This window comes from Solenopsis invicta, chromosome 4 (genome assembly GCF_016802725.1).
Source record: "Solenopsis invicta isolate M01_SB chromosome 4, UNIL_Sinv_3.0, whole genome shotgun sequence".
Taxonomy (NCBI): domain Eukaryota; kingdom Metazoa; phylum Arthropoda; class Insecta; order Hymenoptera; family Formicidae; genus Solenopsis; species Solenopsis invicta.
In genome coordinates, this window is record NC_052667.1 from 22,031,579 (window position 1) to 22,050,085 (window position 18,507).

An 18,507-nucleotide genomic window follows, 5' to 3' on the forward strand; every position below is an offset into this window, starting at 1 on the left:
AAAAGAGACGTAAAGGAGATCTCGATAAGGAAAAGAAGAGACGTAGTGCTTGATTTTGTTTTGTCAGCCTCCGGCTCGTCTGCGGTATAATCTCGCGGCAAGAAATTGGTACCTGCCGGTGCCACAATTAAGCTCACCGGCGAAGTAAACGGATCGCATGGCTCCCCCTCGATGTCGCGACTATTCCCCCTCTCACATTTTATCGGGTATAATTGCTCTATTATGCTTGCACGTTCGCAAACTTGCGCGAGCAATCGTCTCTACGTTTCATGCACATGTTCGCCGACGTGATTTCATAGCGCACTCGACGCACTTAACCCTACGCGCCTCGTTTGCGTGCGTAGATAATATGAAATCGAGCGCAAGAGTCGTGGAATGGAGAATTGTACAATAATGTTGAAATATTATAGTTGTAGCTCTAGCGACGACCCGTCCGTCGGATTTCTGAAATTTCCGCGGCATGCGCAGCTTTACGTCGCGGAGATATATCCTCTGGTTTTTACCATAAAAAATGTCGCGTCTGTAAAAAGAAATATTTTTCAGCGGAACGCTGTAAGCCGGTGCTTCAATCGAAAGCGTGTTCCCGCATGTTTGAATTTTAAAATAGGACAAGAATATCACATCCCCGGTTTAATGTTAATCCCATACCTAACATGAGCATGTGACTTCACGGTAACATCGTATATATTTGAATTTTATTTTCAGCTTTTCCAATTCGGCGACTCAAGTCGTCGACTTGGAAGTAAAAGAAAGGAAACGTTACGCGTGTATACATATATGTATATCACAGCGTGTCGTCGATAATCGAATGTTACCTCGAAGATGATTCTGCTATCGAAAAAAAAGATGCGAAATTTTCACAATAAAATACGATTTCGGGCGTAATTCTTGTAATAATGAAGCGGTAAAACTATCACTAATTAAATTTTGCTAAGAGAAATCATCGATCATACTTTCTTCAATCAATACACAGTTGGAAAATTTGTGCTTTTAACATATGCCGCGTGTTCCAAATGGTCCACTAAAATTTTTGTGTTAATTTAACACAAGGTGAATATGTTTAGAAAGTAACATAAATATTGTGTGAAAAATTAACATAAAAAGTGTAACACTTCAACAAAATTTAAAAACGAAAATTAACATTTATAATATGACACGTATATATAATTCGTTTATCTTGGACTTTATGTTTTAAAACTACATTTTTATGTTATTTATTCGCTCATAAATTGTGTTATTTTAACGCTGAGAAAGGTTAAATATCAATACAACATAAAATGTTCAAGTAACATAATCACGTTACGTTAAATTAACACTTGGGTATGTTAAAAATTTAACACAAAAATTTTAATGAGTATTATAGTTTTAACACAAATACAAAATACTTTCTGCTGTGTCTAGTGATCTTTCAAAATTATCTTCATTCTTTTTGATTTCTCAATCAACCTGAAACCTAATTTTTCCCTTCGAAATTTTGAACCGTTTTACATTATTTTATAATTTCATATTTTTAATGCTTTTGCATAACAATTATAGTTCCTCCATGCGACATGATCAACATTAATTTCTTAATTTGTAAAAAACGTTCTGTCGTTTTGAATGAACATGTGTGTACTTTTTTTTTACCAACGAACATTTTTCGATCAAACAGGCGTTGAACCATATCGATATAGATTTTTCACCGGTTCTAATCGGATCGTATGATGAACGCGCACATGAGTATACATCTAGGCTGTACGGATTTAGCAGGGAAATACAGCAATCGACGCGTTATTCGGCAGTTTGCATACTCGTCGAGACGATTAAACCTACAAATCGAGAAGCGACAGAGACGTAATTGCTTTTCGCTGCGGGATCGATGCTACATATTTGTCCAGCCTAATTAGGTTTTCCAAATGCACGACGCGCGAATTGCGGGCCAACGCTACATTGTATTATCCGCTGATGTCCGGGAAGTTGGTCGGTTCACTCATAGTCAAAGCAGACAATGTAATGGAGAACACGCGGCACGGGATAATGTCCACTTCCTAGCATTGTTTACTAGAATTAGGTGGAATTGTAAAGCACGGGCGGAAATTGTAAAGGATCATTAAAAACGGGAGAAATTTATCAGCGTTCAAAATTCTTCAAACATTTCAAGCTTTTTTGGATTATTGATATTTTCACCAAGAGAGCAATTAAGGATGCCGACATGTTTTCAATCCTAACCTTGCTTTTTTTATCGTGTGTTAAAATAAAATTCTAAATGTGCGAATTAACACGACGTTAGCAACGTATTTAATCTTTCTTAGCAAATGGCAGAACTAATAAAGAAGGAAGAACAAAGCGGAGAGTTAAAATGGTTTATCGAGAACCTCGCAGTCGCGGCATGAGCGGTCGCGAGGCCGAGTCAACGGGAGAACGGCAGAAAAATATTAAAAACGTCACGTATCCGTAATTATACGCTTCGGTGCGACAAAGGACGGCTCTCGCGACAGAGAAACGGCAAAGAGCAAACAAAACTATTAAAGACCTCGCGTCGCTGGCGATTCTAACGAAAGACCGGATACAAAAACGGAAAAATAAAGAGAATATTAAAATCTCACGGGATTCCGCGTCGGATCGAAGCGTGTAGGGAAAGTCGAGCAATTACTTGGCAAACACATCGCTGGATCAATCCGATTTGCCGCAGTACGTCTCATCTAGCGATGTTCGATTCCAATAACGTGTAAACTTGACGCGTTTTACTTTTACGAATGCCGACCGATATTTGTCGTATCGATACATCGCTCTTGATAAAAAGAAGAATAAATCTTTGCAAGCTTTGCTTGTAAATTAATGTACGAAGAGTCAATAGAGATGATTAACGTATAAAACGTGTATACTTACGGAATTATTGCTTATCTATGTGCAATTAAGCATAATTAAAAGATATAAGAAAGGTGCAGCTTCTTGCGAGTAAGCATCCGTGATTCCGTCGTGTCTCGTGCGGGGCTCATGCTTCGCATGTTATTAAGCTGCGCTCCGATAAACTCGCTGGTGTAATGAACGACACGCAGGAGACATCCGTCTCTTATTTTCTAACCGTCTAATTGCGCATAATAGCCCTTTCGCGGACGTTTCACGTATCAATCCACTCTCTTAATCGGCACCGCTCGCGACAAAGCCGTCGACATCCTCCTGTCGGCCTCTTCGCCCTTCGTGTCTGGCGCAGTCTGATTTTCATCGCGCCTTCTCCGAGGTAAGACCGAGACGTATGGAATGGACTTGGAACGATTTAATCACAAAAAGAAAGGAGGACAAAAGTCTTTCAAGGCCATGAAAGAAGTAAAATCAATTAATAGTATGTTTATTTTCCGGATAACAGAGATGAGATTCAAATGACGATACATAAATTAATTTAAGAAATTAAACAAGTACACAGAGGTCGATCGTAGTTAAAATAAAATACATTATTGTTTATTATTTTAAATAACTTCTTATGACTTATTTCTTATTTTAAATTAAGAAATGAAAGAAATTATTTAACTTTAAATAAGTATTTTAAATAAATTTTTATTGCTAATTAATTTCAATTAAATTTGGCTTTCTTTATTGAAATCATAAAACAAAAACCGGTGTTGTAAACAGGATTCGATCGTATTTAAAACAACAATATTTAAAATATTTAAACTAAAATAGTTATTTAATATTTATTATTTTTAATAACTTCTTGTGACGTTCTTATTTCGTATTTTGAATAAATTGCATCGATTATTTTAACGATTCTTACCGGTACATTTCGCGCGGCACAGAACTCACGAATTAAACAAATGAAAAAGAAAGGAAATTTAATGAAAAGGAAATCCCTCAGAGTGATTCAACTAACAACAGGCGAGTGACATCTCGATGAGTTTGAAAAGGATTTAGTTTGAAAATATGGTTAAGGAATAATCATATTGAAGCTCGATATAATCCGAAGAATATCAGATGATCTACTTTTCGTGAGGCCCAATTAGTGGCAATCTAGAATAGATCTCTCGTCGTTTCTATCTTGAGTTCACGGTACTTTCTCGGACTGTCTGTTCTCAGGCTTAGGCCGGGTACGGGGCTTATACCGTTCGCCAGACAAATGACTCATTATTGAACCATCGCGAAAACGGCACAGCGGCGAAGTTCCGTTCCGCCCACATCGATGATCGACGTACCGCGTCGAAATGCCGCGACTCGCTTTTGCGCGCCTACGCGCCATCGAACCCGCCGCATACCGCCGTATTTTGCAGCTTCTCTCTTCATCGTTGCTCTAATGCGTGCCTGGCACACGATGGCTATGTTACGACCGCGTCACGATTCATTGGTTCCCCCGGAGACCTCGCATTCTCCCGTTTCTCGCGCGACTGTAATCCGACCATATATATAGACACTTAGCGTCAAATGGACTTTCATCGACGACGACCAATTTCGTCATGAACGCTCGTCTGTCACTCTAATTTAACGCTACAGTGGATAGTAGATAGGTCTCTCCCTTTTTTTTATATATAACGTAAAAACGTTTCTGTCTTCTTATTTCGTATCACTTTTTTTTTTTATTTGATACAATTCACATAGAAGTAATTTTGTAATTTGCGTGAGCGTGTTATCAAGCAAAACTTGAGCGAATATTTGGACAAAATCTGCTTGAATCGAAGCAGATGTAATCAAATCGACTAGATTTGATTACAGGTGTTTGGTTAATTCTGACGTATTTTTTTCGATATTCCGATATTCACGGCTGTGTGAAATGATCCTCGATGTGTTTGTATTTGCGTGTCGAATTTTATTTTGGCTTATCTCTCTCTCTCTCTCTCTCTCTCTCTCTATATATATATATATATATAGCTGGAAATTATTGACGCTAAAATAACATTTCGCAGTTTTCAAGTTACTTAAATAACGCGTCGAGAACGTTCGCATCCATATCCGATAACGGCATTTTATTATAGATATCCATTTATTGAAAACCCTAAAAATAAGCATTAAAATGAGTTAAACGCGTAAAATACTTGATTTGCGTGCGATCTAGCCATTCGAACCGACCAATCGCACTTTCGAGCAGCAACGAGATAAATTTGACCCGCAAATATTGATCATGACTTAACACGGTAATGCGCGATCTTTACGTATCTCACAGTCAACATCATACAGGCGTACATACACGCTTATGTCGAGTGTGTATTTCATCGCGAAGCGACATCGTCGTCGTGGCAATCGTCCAGAAGCGCCGACCGAACGCCTTTAACGTGGCGAATATATATTTTTTAACGCTCTTCGCTTCTCTTCTCCTACACGCTTCTCCTTTTTCTGCGCGACAAGGCTCACCGCAGCTACATATGTGAACCGTTGCCGTAGGCGTCTCCGGCGATGTCCTCTTCTCTAAGAAGTTGCATGTTTGCGCTCGCGTATCTTTGAACGCTTCGCCGTGTGTTTACCGGAGATAGTACATTTACCGCTGAAACGTTTTGGTAAATATGTAAATTCGGATTCTCGTCTTTGCCTCTCGAGAAGCCACATTTTTAGTCAAGCGACTAAATCTTTCAGCACAGTCCCGCATTCGTTGCGAATAATTGAGTATCAATCCGTTCATTATGCAGCTGCTGCAGCTTTCTGGAGCAGCTGCATAATGAATGGAAAAAAGTTCTTTTTTTTTCGACTGATTTTTAAACTCGTTTGTTGTAATATTAACTTAACATTACTTAAAAAAAAAACTGAAATATTGAACAAAAAAATTGTTGTTTCAATAATTTTTGTATCAATTCTATTTACATAATTTGGTCCCAAGAATCAAACTGAATTTAGAACATTCTAAAAATTTCGATTTAAGCTCGTAAATTAGTTGAGGTTTAATAAACTCCATTTTAATAAACGTGCCATATATATTTTTACTTTAATAAGTCAAGTTTCCTGAGAAATGAAGATTTTGGGTTGAATTGAAGGTTGAAACTTCACTAAAAGCACCCGATATTTTATACATTATTGCGAGATACACTTCTAGATAACACACTATAAATAGTGAGTGGAAAATTTTACATTTTTCTACCGCATGTATCTTCAATGTTAAACTTGCATCACTTAACTAAACGCGATCCCATCTGTGAGATCTCGCAAGGCTTCGTGGTTTGTACAGTCGCGTCTGCTTTTAGAGTACGTCACGCAGGCGGGTTAAAATGCTTTGCTCATTAACCAGTCCTGCGTTAATTCACCCGCCGTTGTTTGCGACGACCACGAGAGGGAGATAAAACAGAGAGAAAATGGAAAGGAGAGAGAGAGAGAGAGAGAGAGAGAGAGAGAGGAAGGGAGAGAGAAATGCTATTTATTACAAAACTCTAAGTCCTGACTAAATCCCTCGGTACCTAACACCGGACTAAATAAGTAAACATTATTCAGTAAATAATATATCCAAAGTAAATATATAATAGATGCACTGAGAGAAGAAATTACTGAATTTTAATAAATATGTTTAAATATTTGCAATAAAATAATTTATTAAATAAATTAAATATTTGTTTAGTATAAGAATTACTAATATAATTTAACTATTGTTTTTTTTATTGAACTGTAAATAAATATTTCCTTGCAAGTATTCAGATAAATTTTTTTCTCTGTGTATACCTATTAAATTTTTTTACAGAAACTTCACGTTGCTTAAATAATAATACAATCAGCTTGCATACATAAATTTCAATATTGAATAAGTCATAATATCTGACATTTTTGTGGTATATATTTTTTTTCAAAGACACAATTTTTCATCAAATCCTGTAGAACGTTACAAAGTCTTATCAGTTTACCCCCCTCCCGTAACGGGCCGTAAGAATACTATCATTTTCTATTTTCCCTTGATACGGAGAAGCTTGGAAAACGCTGAGGTCAGCGAGGGTGGGAAAGGTGGAGAGGCCGCGCATCCGCCTTTATTTGAATTTCCTGGCCGTTCTGGCGAGGCACGTCGATTCTGAGCCACGTAAGTTAGCCTTTATCTACTCGTCACACCGGGCAAGCAGGCGGTCCACGTGGATGCCCTTTCACGCGCTCGTGCGCCCTTTCCTCCTCTCGAAAGCTCTCTCGTCTTTCGGCCACTCCGCCTAATAAACGTATCCACCTAGCCGACCGTGGTTCCCTCGCTGGAACTCGAGACCAAGACTCGAGTCAGACGCATAAATAGCGACTTCTCTCCTCTCGTCTCTTCGTACGCCTCGCTCTCTCTGGTTTCTCTTTTCTCTCCTCTTCGCCACTTCGAGACATCCTTTTGCCATGTTTTGCCTCACGTCCCGCGTCCCGCCGCGCGAATACGGTTCCATGTATCCGTAACTTCGCACCTCGTACCATCCATGCCTCCCGGCCTTTGCGCTGCCTAAGCTATTTCTCGCTTGTCGCGATCATCGTTGACACTGCTAGTGCAAACTGCTTCTACGAAAGCGCCCGTTTCCGTGACGAGTGACTGTTCCGGAAAACGGCAAATGTTGAAACTGAGAAAAGCACACGTAACTGAATCGTGAATTGTGTGCATTGAAAGGACAAGACGTAGTCAAGAAAGTAATGCTGCAATCGTTCACTATCGTAACGACGTAATAATAAACTTATTACTATTATTACGTCGTTGCGAGAATTAATTTCCGCAGGCGCACAAGCCGGAGAACTTTATCATTTTTAATACCTCGCTTTTATTGACCCTGAATAATTTAGTCGGAATATAATTAAAACCGCCGATCAGTTTGCATTGATCATAAGGATTGAAATCGGAAACGCGGAGATAGATTTGATATATTAATGGCAAGGAGTTTAATCACATGATGTATCGTCGAGATACCAGAAAAGATGGGTAAGAGAAATACGAGATAGAGAACGTAATCCAGCAGGAGAGATTATCCCGAGCCCTCTGCGGCATTGTATTACCGCGCACAATGCATTTTGCGAAATTGAAAGACTCTCGGAAGTGAACGTGAATAGAGGTTTCACTATATCGTATGTACTGTGCCACGTGGAGCGGATTTAATAGGCTCTACCTAACGAAGAGTAAAACATTATCGGGATTAATATTCATCTCCAGACTTCATCTCGATGCACTGTTCCTAAAGAAAGTTATATCGGGGATTTCGTGTTTATCAGTAAATAATTTTGTCCGATGCTTAAACTCGCTACATTAACTTCTTATACGCGTCGCATCGTTTAACTTATTGTTGAAGAATAATCAGTGCATTTTTCATTGCAGCAGAATCGGAAAGATTTGTTTCAAATAGTTTTTTCCTTTTGGCTCTTAGTTTATGTTATTGTACATCTAGAATTTTACGTTTCGCAAAACTCGCTATTTCTTCGGTTAATCGCGGATAAATATGATCGCGCGAACGCAGGCTAGTAATTCTATTGTGAAAAGATTCGCTCGGATGAAATAGATACGTCGCTTTGCGACGGGCGAGTATAACGACTTGCATAATATTCAAATCCGCCAGTCGTGCTCGCGTTACGTGCTAGTCGAGGCGTGGATTATTTCCGACGTTTATCGCGATGCATTAATGTAAAGCGTATCAGATAAGATGTCCTACGTCGGACGAGAGAGAAAATCTCGATGTATCGCGAGCGTACAATTTGACAGACGACATGCTTAGCTTTGTATATTGAAGTACCATTAAATCTTCCAATTAGTGTCTCCTGCCTCTCGCAATAATCGCGGTAGATACTCGTATTTTCCTTTTGGAAAGAAAAACGTCGTTTCCTGTGATCTCTTCTGCGCCATTAATAGAAACAATATTACGCTGTAAAAACAATCTTAAACAATGGCGGTAATAACACATTTAAATCGTAGAATGTCAACGACTGTCTCAAAACGGATCTCAGCGCTCAAATAATATTTTCTACGTGACTTACAATTGGTGATAATAATTTTTTCCCACTTGTCATATTAAAGCCTGATGTTGCACTTTGTACAACCGTGACAGTACAAAGCGCACATTTGTCCCTCATTAATAACAGCTCGACGAAAATCGTCTCTAACGGGCGTTATTTATCATCCGATCGGAGAGAGAGAGAGAGAGAGAGAGAGAGAGAGAGGCAGAGAATTCGCGCACGGCCAAGTGAGTAACTGAAACCCTTGCGATCGTATCGATCCTGACAACACGGACTTGATGCTTCGATATCGTAGGAGACGATCAACGCGTGAGAGAACGGGCGATCACGGCGCGATCGGCCTTGGGGCGGACGCGCGTGTAATCGGAAATCCCACCGGCACTCGGAATCCATGGGATAACGAGTTCATTGTCGTCGACGGCGTAAATCTCGCGTGAAAAGAACATACGATAAAGCACCGCCCACGTGGTCGTATGTGCGGCTGTAGCGATGGGACCGATACCCTCTCGCGTGACATTAGTGAGCTTGTACGATACCGTACGTCGAATACGGTAATCGGAGTATTTTGTTCGATGCAAAGCAGAGGACGTCTCGTAGCAATTTCCATATTGAACTGGTATTATCGTGTCGTTACAAAATTCAGGACAAATAAATACGCACGCTTTTTCCGATAGCAGCATTGTTCAGAAGATTTTTAGATAGAATCAAATAAAAATGCATCGCGTCTTTTGGACTGTTAATATCTTTATTGTTAATTGCAAATGAATAATACGAATATTATTAGGGATGTTAACAAATAATAGTAGAATAGTTTGCGCCTGATTTACTCGAACTTCGCAAGTAAGTATCGGCTCGAGGGCCATTACTACATACGGGCGCCTACGTGATCCCGTTAGCCAGTATTTCAGAAAGAGACTGGAGAAGCAAGAAGGGCGGATCTGGATACGGGCGTGTTAGGGTTCGTCGTGTGAGCGGAGAAGGGCTCGGAAATGTGTTTTCCTCCCGGTGGAAGTTATCCTCTGTATAGAGGAGGAGATTTCTATAGAGAAGCGAGAAATGGAGGTAGTTGGAGTGTAATTGGGTCCAACTGTTACGTCAGGAAGACTGATTAACGAAGCAATTTTCGACAGTTTGGTTATTAATAATAATGACGCCTTTGAGCAACTTCGACAATTTCGTAGCAGAAACGCAAAATCCGAAGACCCGACTTGACTTATGATCAGAACGCAGTCTTTGAAAAGTTTAGATGTAAGCGGATAATGATTAAGGCAAATGTTCCAGTAAAACGGACATGTAACGGCGCAGAGCCGAGATTGTTAAATTTTTGTAACGATTCACGAGATAAAATGACCTGATTATATAATTAATTAAAATATGAAATTTTTGAAGCATTATTAAATATAAAAGTGAAAAGATACGAACAATTTTTTTATTATTCCGAAAATAAGTGTAGAAACATCTAAATAAACCAATAAACGATCTAAAACGCTTAGTTTTAATATCCTGAATGCTTGTTCTTAGTGTATTATTTTTTAAATAAATACAGAACAGATTATTTTGACAAATACATAATGTTCTTTAAAAATTTTGAAAACATCAAAATAAAACTCTAATCTAGTTGTGTAACATATTAATTTTTTTAAATATTACTTTCTGTAATATTTAAAAATGATCTACCTTATAATGTCTTAAAATATTTAACGATTACAATTTTAATATTATAAGATATTAAACATTTAAGATTAATGTTTAAGTGTTCGAGTACAGAGACATGTTCGATCACTGGGACAATTATCTTGAAAACAAAAAGAAACACAATTTATAATAAAGAATATAAATTAAAACATTATATGTAAACAAATTATAAGGAACTTTTAATATTTAAAAATTTCACATGTTACGTATTTTTCTTAAGTAATTTTAGATTTTAAGACGATCTAATCTAATTCGTCTGATTATAATTCTCTCTCTTCCTCAATGTTTTTTAACGTTTTTCAACATTCTGTAGACAAAAATTTATTACATTAGACAACGCTAATAGAATGCTAAATAAAAACTAGGCATTTATCATCGTCGTTATTTATAATACACTTCTCGAAATCATCTCGAGCCCGCAGAGTTTAAAATAGATTTCACGTAAGGAAATCTAAACTGCTATTCACCAAACGTATCGAGTTTCATGTCATGATATCTTTTCCCAGCTGGACAGTTATAAGTTCGGGCGAATTATATCGATGTGATAGCATGCTTCTCCGAAGATTCTTCGAAGAGAGCTGCAACGAACGCTCGCACGTGTTCAACCGAGAAGAAGAGGAGATAGAGGAAGAGAGAGATGAGAGTCTCGGGTTTCGGACGTAGAGATGATGGTCCGTCGAGAATGAAAGCGAAGCGTAGCGAAACAATTCAAAGAAGAAAGATGGATAATAAGACACGGAGTGGACGACTCCTCATTGTGTAGCTCGCCGCGTGCGGTCCTCCCGCGCTCCGACGGGACCCCCCGTTGCTCACCGCGCCGGATTCCGCTTAGCAGCCGGCCAGAGGTACTGAAATTCGTGTCCTGGGTTGTAAGGTACGGTTACGAGTCACACATCGCGGGGACGGATCCGGTCCTGTGCGGAGATTGTGCTTCCGCTCGTGTTTCCACTGCTCTTTCTCCACGTGGTTTTTCAGAACTCTTCAAACTCGACAATCTCTCCACGACGAACATCATTCATCGCCGCGAATTACGTATTTTTCGTCAGGCTGAGCATCGCGAAGAGACGAACAAAAAAAAAGCATTTCATGATTACGTTCAATCATACTCGTCAATTTCATTTCCCGAGAACACGCAAGAAACTCTCTTACAGGGACTTTAAATGATTTCTTTCCTCTTTTTTTTTAACGCGGATAATTATCTTTGTTCGTCGTTTAATGATTCATTTTTCTTTGGCTTTGAATAATGGTCCATCAGGAATGGGCCGTGTAAATTCGCCGTTGTATCGCCCCGCAGCGCTAAACAGTTATTGATTATACCTTTTTGCGTTCCCGTCGCGCGTAATGCTTTGCGTCGAATAATATGTCAGCAATTTTACGGGGCTGTGCAAAAACAGGTCTGCGAACGAGCGTCGGTTTATGGACCGATATGTGTCCGCGCATTTCGGCTTTATATCTCATTTTAAGATCGTATATCTCGACCCGACGCTGTTATGGACCGACCGATACCAATGCGCCCGTAATTGCGGGTCCATCATGTCGTCTATTCAGGTTTGCATCGTCGCGCCTCGCTATTTCGCTTGTTTCCAGTTGACTCTTTAGCTGACTACCGAATTTTAATTAAAAAATATATCGAAGGTGCCAAGCGAACCTAGTGTTGCTTTTAATTAGACCGAGATTTCAATAATTTAATTTACAACTTTTATTGATTAAACAAAATTTATAAGTTGAATTACATTTAATTGAATTTTTAAATTAATCCTCCGCATCTGGATCTTTTTTGCTACAAGCGCAATTTTATTTTTAAATTTCGATTTTTATTAATTTAAGGTTTTAACGTTTGAATTAAACGACTATTTAATAACGTGGCAAAGATGTTGGAAAATAATTTAGAATTTTTCGAAATTTTGTGAAAACTTGGTGAAAAAATCGAACTAGACAAAAGATTCAAATTATCTGCGGAGAATTAAATATTTAATAACATTTTACATCAATTTTTTATTAGATGACATTCTCTATACCGTTATAACAAATTATGTTCTCGTACTCATCGCGAATTAAATAAAAAGATCTATTCGCAAGAGATAAGGCAATAAATATGTTATCAATTAGGGTTTGTGTCAACGATCACGTTTCTACTAATGCGAGAGCCATAACAACTCGCCTGATACAGGTTTTTTATCAGTCGCCTCACGAATATTTTGCACACAATACGGTCATTAAGCTTTTAAATCGCGCCACAGAGATGCGCATACATTTTCGTCACGTGTCGACCATACGTGTCGACAATTTTACGGACGTTGCATCGTTAATAGCCGTTGTCATCCTTGAAATTTCGCTTCCGCCGCGAATTCTGTCGATTCATCTTCGCAGGCTTGAGCGAAAACCAGTTTTAGTGTACTTACAACTGGGCGAGCAGAGGCGGTAGGCGGATTTTATCGCGGCGTTTTTCTCAAATTCTATTTCATGTTGCGGTACTATTATCTAGCGATTACGGCGAGAAAGCTTTTGGCCATTTATGTCGCAAATATCGTCGCTGTGATACGCCCATTAAGCGCTTTATCGTAGTCGAGATACACACTAGAGAAGGCGATCTCTTCCTCTATGCTCCACTGCTGCGGAGTTTAGCCTTTACCGTTCGGAAACCCTGTCCTGGATATAAATCCTCGTTTAGAAAGTCTCTATGAGATACATCTACTTCATTGCTATTAATTTCCCATGCGAATATAAATACGTTTTCTATATTTTTGCACAGTCATGTTCGTGTAATCCTAGTAGGATCAAGGTTCGAACTACATATTTATGTACAGGATTGAAAGATGGGTCGCGTATTATTCACATTTTACAACTAGAGAATCACTGAAAAACTACACGCTGAGAAAAGTATTTGATACCTGTGGCTATAACTAAATGTTAAAATAATTATAGTTGGAAGCTCTGTTTTTAGTTATTACATAAATACTGTAATAGTTGTAAATAAATACCAAGTGCTACAGTGAGAAAAAATTTCAGTACAACTGGCGCCTAAAATAATTATAAACAATAGTCATCTTTGGTACCAACTGTATTTATTACATGCATGTTTATATTTTATATCAGAAATAAATAAAGCTTCTAATTAAAATTATTTTAACGTTCAATTATAGTCTTAAATATTTTTCTCTCCCAATCAGTATAAAGGTATTACACAATTTTCTATTTTCATTCCTGCAGCAAAACCCAGATAAAATCGATTACTTGAAGATGCTTGAAAGTTTGTTGTTTAAATTCTTAGAGGGATGATACGGATGCAAGAGACCTTTATCTTACGTTTCACGATTATTGAAATTTTGGGTATTGCACGTCACGATATCCGAAGCATTGTGGCATTCAGCCATCTGTTCGTCGCAAATTACTGTACTCTCGAATGCCCCCGCCTTTAATCGAGCCCCTGCGAAGTTAGTCAAAGTCCGCGCAATCCGCAAATGCGATAGATAAACCGAGAGAGCTTGCAGCCGGTTCGGTAGCGGGATTGCCGACACGATCGCAACAAGCCCTGCGGAACCCCTGGCTCCCTCGCGCCCGGGGGTCTCTGTCGTGGCACGGAGGTATTCATCGTCAGCGGACGACGCGTATGATTTAAAGGGAGGGCCGCGGGGACTACCGCTGCGCCTGCGGGGCCCCGCAGAACGTTTCTCTCCCCATGGTGAAATCCTGTCCTACTAGTCAGCGGAAGAATACCTCGCGTTGATTGGAACGCAGTTATCGCTAAAGTACGATGTTTGCATCTGGGAGAGAAGCGACGCTTGATTACTATTCTTTTTTCCCGGCATGTGCGGCCATCAGATACGCGTTATTTTACATTCGCCAGAGAAAAAGAATTCTTGAAAACTATTGCCAAACTTCATTGAGGAAGATTATGTTAGGAAAAAATTATCAACTCAAAATTTTCAGTCTTGAAATATTTCCGCCTCAAATTCAGACACGTACAAAAAAAAAGTAAAAAAATGTTTCGGGTGAAATAATTATGAAATCGTATTCTGGAATGTTGGAAGAATGTACCAGGATTTTTTTCACATTTTTCAGAGCTTTAAATCCCTTTCTCAAACACTATGAGGCACCAGCGGCCCGGTTGAATTAGGAAAGCAGCGTAAAAAGCGTTGAGCCATGGAGGGTTAATTTTTTAAAATTATCACTGCATTAATTCTCGTCTGAATTCAATGTTGAGTTAGCAGCAATAGCGTTTGCCTGACCACTTTCAAACGCATCTCCTTGACTGGGCGGGACCAATCGTTCGTACATACGCAACGAGTACGATATGTATGTACGCGGCATATCTTTATAAAGTTTTCCAATTTGTAAAAGCAATTTCCGCATCTTCCAAGGTTGCTTACATCTGTTTTAGATTTCAGCAACGAATAAGATATCTTCTAACGTACAACTTCGATATACCGAAGCGAGATATGTCCTTTCTGAACTTTAAAGTTAATTTTGCCGCATAGTATCAATAAGTTTCCTTATCATATCGAACTTTCAAAGACTGAATTTCAAAATAAGTCTCAAATTTCCAATACAGATTGCTCCGCAGGGATGAATGATTCACAGAATCATTTGGGGTTAACGAACCCGAGCTCAATACACTGCGGACACTCTCACACACACGTTTTCGTGAGCGCGATAATGCGATAAATATTTAAGGAAAAGTGGAAGAGCAAGGTACAATCCGATTTAAGAACTAGAAACTGATCTCGTATACGTGTTTTTGATATAGACGGAGCGAGAAGCGCAAGTTCATTTCATATTAATTCTTTAATTGAAAAGAACGACGCAGTAGGAAATGACGTGCGGAGCGAGAGAGAAAGAGAGAGGCTGCAGAAGAAGAGAGCGCGACTTCGCGAGACGGTAGGTCTTTGTGAGATAGCGTAGTATACATCGGGGAGTACCGATTATGTATCTCAATCATGGGAAACTACCGGGGCGGGAATCGGAGCTCGGCCCAGTATAACCGTACTGCCCCGCGGCCGCGACATGTGAGGTCCTGTGCTCTCTCTTTCTCTCTTTCTCTCTCTCTCTCTCTCTCTCTCTCTCTCTCTCTCTCTCTGTCTTTCTCGTCCTGCCCGCCGGCTTGCCTGCCTGCCCGCCTGCTTTTCTGTCTGTCGTGCCTGCTCTCTCCCGTGTCGACAGCAGAGTCTCTCAACTATCTCTCGGAAGCTTAGGGAGAACTCCGGTTAGGTTACACCATGCCTCTTGATTGGCGTCGAGAATCTAAATATAAGAGCAAAACCTAAGGTCGATTGAAGTAATCGTGTTGCCACGTGGCTGAAGTGAACTATCGCGTTAACGATAGGTATCCTTCAATGACGAGCCTAATGATAATTATGAAGCCACCTTGTTTAGTCGATATCACTTCGTAAGACGTGATTACTCGTTATTAAAAGGAGTTCTCTCCAAATAAAAGTTAAAGTTAAAATTTGTACCCTTCCACACTTGTTATCTTTTAATTAAAGGCCATTCAATATACTGTATATAACGTGAATATCGATTTGTGTCAACAAAATTCTATTAAAAAATATTATAATAACAATTCGTATAAATTTTCTATTGCAAATCGCGCGCTTTCGCAAGAAACGAATCTCATTTACAGGTTTTCCTTTATATTTTATATTTAACAAAAGTAACAATTGTGCGCGCCCTTAGCGTGCTTCCTACCCCATTGTAGCAGCCTTACCCCGGTCTCTTCGATCAGACGGTGCTTCGCTACGCGAGTTATGCGCGGATCCACGCGCCGCATTTGATAAACGCACGTTCGGAGAACGTTGTTTTTCGATAGCCGCGAGAGAAGCGGCCGGGAGCACGTAATGGATTTTACGACCGGCGCGTTCCGTTTATCCGCGCGCCTCTCCCGCATGGCGAAAAAAAGAGCGAGAGAGAGAAAAACCAGGGGCACGGAAAACATTGCATATAAATCTGGCATATTCGGTTGTCGCGACGCGACCGGGCGCATCGGCGTCGAGTACCTTGCAACTCTCGGCGTCAATGCCGGAACTCCTCGTCCCTGCGTGTATATCGTCGAGAGATAAACCCCCTGCGTTGCGGAACCGCTGCGCTACTCGATTATGAAGACGATATTTCCCGTTCGAAGAGAGGCAGATAGTGGAAACTAACTCCCGGCTGGTCGCATTAAAGCTTGTCAGCGGTGGCTCGATATAATTGCGGGAGCGCGTCGAAGGGGAGAGTGCAATACCGCGCAACAAAGTTTATATCCTGTTCCTGCTGTTGAAAATTTGGAACAAAACGACTGGCTCGTGTCGCTTGCAAAATTAGTCCGAGCCAAATTTACGTCTGATTTACATTGGTACTGCTCCAATTTGATCTTTAACTCGAGCATAAAGCTTCCACACGAAGAAAACGATTTCTTTGGACTTGGTGAATTTTATTGTATCTAAACAAATTGATTTGGAATGGTCTAAACTCTAAACACTAATACAATGTTTGAATCAATAAGTATGATCGATAATAGTGTTATTTTCGTTAAATAATAAATGTTTTTATTCAAACCAATAATGTTTTGTGTAAACGTATGTTGTTTCAATGAAACAATCTTCGGTCAAATAAATAGGAATATTAATTTCCAATGAAACCTTTTTCTCTGTGCATACATATTAAAACCAAGTTGAGATTAATTAAGTAATTGTTTTTTTTACATCGTACATCGTCATATATACGTGTAAAAAAAAGCGTTTTATATGTCACGTTAATATTTATTGATGAATTTATATCATAAAAATTTTTGTTGAATTTATATCATAAAAAATGTTTGTTTATTTTAAAAAATGAATAAAAACAAAAATTTCAGCGCGTTAAACATATCGTAACGCAATTTTCAAACGTAAACGTTGGGTAACGGGACTAAACTGATAAAAAAAATTTATATAAGATTGAGAATATGAGTTAGGGCGGGCAATTTGTTTCTTAGTGTTTCCCGTTTCTTCCGCTCGTGATCGTCGTGCGCATTTTGTGCATCAAACATCGCTTCATTCGTATTTCAGATATTGCAAAAAGCGTAAAAACAAATTGATTTGATGGAAAAGATCGATAATTCTCGCTCCGTCATCTTCGCGGAGGCGGATAAAAGCGAAGCAAAGGTGAGGCCGAGGGGAGCCCATGTTGATTTTGATCGTGCGCGTTCCGCAAGAAACGCGGACGGCGGAAGGGTAATTATTTTCTTTGGCTATCGACGGCTCTCTCTCTCTCTCTCTTTCTCCGTCGGCTTCCGCTAAATACACTCCCGGGAGTCCCTCCCCCGACCGACGGGCACGGTTCGCAAATACGGTCGCGGCGAGTAATTGCTTTTTAACAACCCGCGTCCGACAAAGGTAATTAACTCCTCGGAAATGCGCGGGCCGTCGGTGTGTGTTTCGGAGACGAGCCGCGCGAAAGTCGCATCGGTACACATTTATAACGACTGTTCTCTGACAGAGATGCACCGGCGCGGCGGCGCTCGCGAAAAGTTTGGGGAAAAAGGAGAAGAATAAACGTCACGGCGCGTTCCGCGAAAATAAATTTCACGGAAGTGCAAGCCGAAGGCTTGTCGGGGATATACCAAACAAGTTCTTCTCTCGGTGTGTGTGGGGCGAAGGAAAGGTGAAAAAAGTCGCTCGAGACACATCGAGGCTTTTACGAAATATATTTTCTTCCACTTAAAATGTGTGCTGTCCACTTAGCTGTGTGTAATGAAGATACAGCGGCTCTTTCGGATTTCGCGCGCGAAAGTTTCGTTTTGCGGACAGCTGTCATATTCAGAAATGTATTGGCTTTTTCGACGAAAATTGGAGCCGATAAATCCGTTTAGTTTTTTTTTTTTTACGCGTTATCTAAACTGCATTTGATGCTCTTTTGTATCAATCGACCAATTGCCACGCGTGGAACGCTAAATGACCTGAAAACAAACTGTCATAAGCCAGAATTTTTTTTTTATTACATTTGTGTAGATTTATTTAT

At 39.7% G+C, this 18,507-nt stretch overlaps 1 protein-coding gene across 15 annotated transcripts in view; it reads left to right on the forward strand.

Annotated features, from left to right (window-relative positions):
* The window catches only part of LOC105201442 (collagen alpha chain CG42342), a 158,064-nt gene that overhangs the window by 76,372 nt on the left and 63,185 nt on the right, over positions 1-18,507 (forward strand). The window lies entirely within an intron of this gene.